Genomic DNA, 4,349 nt, shown 5'->3' with positions numbered 1-4,349 from the left:
CGAGCCGGGAGGCTCGGTCCACCTCCGCCACGGGCGCCCGGCGCACTCCCCCTCCGCCTCCCCCTCTCCCTCTCCCTTCCGTGCCCACCCCCCACGCGCCCCGCCCTCGCCATCCATCACTCGGTTCCCCGCCAATGTCGACGCAGCCCTATGCCCCCGCCCCGCCCCCTCGCGCTCAGGTTTCAGCGAAGCGGGAGAGGTAGGGGGAGGCGGCCCAGCTGGGACACAGGCAGCCGGGCTGCAGCGCTCGGGACCTCGGAAAACCACGGCCCTAGATCAGAGTGCGCGCCATGCTCCCCGATCCTCGCGCCATCTCCACACCAACCAGCTGTCCTTGCAAAACAAGCCCAGCACCCTTGGGAGGCCCAAGTCTCGCAAGGGCAGGAGGGGGGCAGGGCACCCCCTTAATCCCCTCCACAAATATCCAATCCAAGTAGAAAACGATGCTTGGAGACAAGTCCCAGCCCTACTTTCCAAGCAGACTGCCGACCCCAAGCCGCCACCGACAGCCCCCGGCTCACGCGTCTCACTCAGACGCGCCACCGGTGCAGGAGGCTGAAAAATCCACTTCCGAGTTGTCTGGGTCTGGGCAGGATGGCTCTCTGTATCTCAGCTACTAACGCACCTCTAGGTTCCCGCCTGTCGTGGCCCCGGGCCACCCATCCTGATGGGCCTGAGCGGCCTCCAGCACCCCCTCCAAGCACCTCGCTACTTCCTGAGGACTTGTCTTGGCTGCGTCCCCCGAGCCGAGGGCCTGTGGGCCTAACCCTGCCATCCTGGCACAGCTACCACTCCAGAAGAGATGTGCCTACGGCGGTCCCCGTGACGCGCAGGGCCGGACCGTCCTGCGCTCAACGCCGAGGCCCGAGGGCTGCCCTTGGGAGGGCTTCAGGATGGTGACCTTTCCTAACTCTGTCGCTTATTTTTCTGGGAAAAAAACCATCTCCTTCCCAAGGTTCCCTGGGCCCTGCAGTTCTGCTGCCTTGTGATATTTAAGGGACTGGTAACTATCAAAAAAAAAAAAAAAAAAAAAAACCAAATCAAAACAAAAAAACTTCCCCTGAGAAACATCTTTTGGATGAAACACAAATAGGCCTGAGCCAGTGTTTTTAGTCAAACCAATTCCTCCCACCAGCCTCCTCACCTAACTCCCAAGCCTGCCCATCTGGGTCTTCGTGGGGGGAAAAAAAAACACCTCTGGGTTTTTATCCAATTGAGAACTATCACAGTCCTCACTGCTGCAAGGACCACACAGGCTGCAGGGCGCAGCTGCATGTGGGGCTCTGGCTGGCAGGTCCGGAGTGTGGAGAGGAGCAAGCTTTGAAGGAAGGGGAGAAGGCTCTGCGTCTGTGAAGACACAACCTCCGCAGCAAGACTATGAGTCTGGCTTCCACTAAACAGGTACACAAGGGAACCACGCCTCAGCCAGCTGTGCAGCAGGGCAAGACGAAGCTGCTGTTTCCTTAGGCCGCAATGCCAGACACGACTCTTCTTTACAGTGGGGGTGCTGCTGTGTTTCCCTAAAATATTTAGGTCTCAGATTGACAAGCTCTAATGATTTCTCCCCCAAACTTGGGTTCATTTTAGGCACGGGTCTGCAAAATGCTACAGTTTTCCCAGTGAAAGCCCACCATCAAAAATGGTCTTCCTTTCAAGCTTGGCCAGTCCTGGGGCCCGACCCCAGTTTATTCTGCAGGATCACTGGTTGGCCACAGGGGCACTGAGCAGGTGCTGTGCCAGACTGCACAGAGGTGACCGAGTGGACTTTTCACCTCTGAGGTCCACCAATTAACACCATTTGCTGGAGTCTGCCTTTCAGGAGCTAGTTCTGGAGTCTCTTGTTAAAGATAAGGGATCACTGGAATTCCAAGCCACCTGGACAGTAATTAACCACCGTCACCACTGCAGCACGTCCAGGTCAGAGACTAGGGCTCAGGATCCAGCGGAGGCCATAGAGCCTGCAGAAGGCTGGAAATCACGCCCTTCTGGGGCTGCCCTGGCCCAAGAGTGGACTTTTAACCTCTACATTTCAGTTTCTTCATCTGTAAGAATCGGGCTGATAATATTGTCACTCCAAGACTACAACTGAATGGAACTTGAAGAGGCCCCAGGCCATGGGAGTTCTGGTGTCCTTGCTGGGGGACTGGCTGCCATTTTAGGAGGAGACCCCAGTCTTATGGCGTGAGCAAGTAATTTGGGAAAGGGATGCAAAGGGCTTTTTTTTTTTCCCCTCTCTCTCTTGAGGAGGCTGGATTTGGACATCTTCAAAGTAGGGAGCTGGCCATCAAAGAGTTTAGACTATTATGAGAAATCTAGCCCCAACGAGAGCAGTGTGGGGTTGTGCTGACCTTGAGGAATCTGTCTACACTGGCCAAACCAACCTTTCAACAACCCCCCAACTCTGCAGGAATAAAAAATTCCTACAACAATAGATTTGAGAACTCAGCACTCCATTTGCCATAGAAATTCATTGAACTCAAAAGTGTAGCTGACTTCAAACAGCTCCACAGAGTCTACCCAAGTATCACAGAGTCCACCCAAGTATGTGGTGTCCCTAGGCTATAGCTTAGACCTGGGGAGAGAGACACCCTCATGCATGACTCTTGCCACCTTTCTTCAGCCCTGGCTGAGAAGCACCCACCTCCACCTTCTCTCCTTCTCCACTCGGGGGGTAGCCATTTGATGGGGGGAAAGGGGTCAAGGGGCTTCTGAAAGGAAGGATTCTGCATAAGGCTGAAGCCCTCCCAGGGGCAGTGATACTCAGGGGTTCTAACTCTGCCTGCTTCTGGGTACGAACAGAGTGTTCTCAAATCTAGGGCTTCAGTCATCAAATACACATCCAGGACCCACAGCAGGCTAGTCACTGGGGGATAAAGAAATAAATAGGCTGGGCGTGGTGGCTCACGCCTATAATCCCAGCACTTTGAGAGGCTGAGGTAGGCAGATCACGAGGTCAGAGTTTGAGACCAGCCTGGCCAACATGGTGAAACCCCATCTCTACTACATTAGAGATTAAAAAATTAGCCGGGCGTGGTGGCAGATGCCTGTAGTCCCAGCTACTCGGGAGGCTGAGGCAGGACAGGGAGGCAGACGTTGCAGTGAGCAGAGATTATGCCATTGTACTCCAGCCTGGGTGACAGGGCGACTCGTCTCAAAAAAAAAAAAAAAAGAAAGAAGGAAATAAGACAGTCCCTATTTCTGACTGCTGGTACAAAGAGATAAAAGAGAAAAGTAAGTGGTAAAGGAAAGGTGAGTGAACGACCTTTGCCAAAAAAGGTGGTGTCTTTCAAAATGATGCCTAATATTTGGACGTTTTTACATTGTGTCAGGTGCCAGCTAAGTACTTTACATGTTTAGACACTTTCAGCTGAGGAAGGTTCTATTATCATCTTCATTTTGCAGATGAAGAAACTGAGGCTGGGAGAGCTTAAGTGCTCACCCAATAAATGGCTAATAAATGCCAAGCCGAACACACTGAACTCCATGCCCGGCGTGCTGTGTGTGCCATTCATTCCAACAGTGGTGAGCAAGTCCGCAACGGGCTTTAAAGTCAAGGCGAGACAGATTCCTTAACAATCACTTTCAATAAAGCATAACACCGACTCTGACAGGGGAGACACAGAACACAGGCGCCAGGGGCCTCCAGCCCAGCCTGGGGTGCAGGGAGGGGAGAGCAGCTTTCCTGGTGCAGGAGTGTGCCAAGGGAAGATGATGGGCAAGGGACGGGGTGGCAGGGGGAGAATTCCAGGCAGAAGGAACACCAAGTGTGCCAGGAACAAGGTGTGCTTTGCCTGAGGATCCGCAAAGGCTGAAGTGCAGCTGTAGCAGGAAGAGGTGAAGCTGGAGAAATGGGAGCAAGGAGCTTGGGGGAGCCTGTGAAGCACCTGGGGGCCCTACCCAAATCCTTGAGATGGGGAGGGATTTACTCTTTTGGGAGACCACTGTGGGAGACTTAAAAAGATTAGAGGTGCCCAGGCCCTACTCCAAGGCAGCTAATCTGAATCTCCAGGGGATAGAGCCTGGGCATCAGCATTTTTCAGGCACTCCCCTGGGCGACTCATGTCTAGGGGAATGGCTGGGTTTGTAAGTTCTATCAGTCTCAGGCCCGTGCCCTCCATGCTGCTGGCAGGTGCACAGAAGACCCAGGTCAGTCAGTTTCTGCCCCTTGGGCTTAAAGTCAAGGCAAGACAGGTTACCTAACAAATACTTTCAATAAAACAGTAATTGAAAGTGACTTGAGGTGAACCAATCAGAATCTTTCCCGAGATTGTTGCTACAGAAGCAGCTTCAGTTCTGGTCCGATTCCAAAACAGGATGGGTCTAGAACAGCAGTCTTGTGGGAGGGTGAG

The sequence above is a fragment of the Aotus nancymaae genome, unplaced genomic scaffold, assembly GCF_030222135.1.
Source record: "Aotus nancymaae isolate 86718 unplaced genomic scaffold, 86718_ANA_hifiasm-v0.15.2.pri h1tg000014l, whole genome shotgun sequence".
NCBI lineage: Eukaryota > Metazoa > Chordata > Mammalia > Primates > Aotidae > Aotus > Aotus nancymaae.
This window is presented reverse-complemented; position numbering follows the sequence as displayed.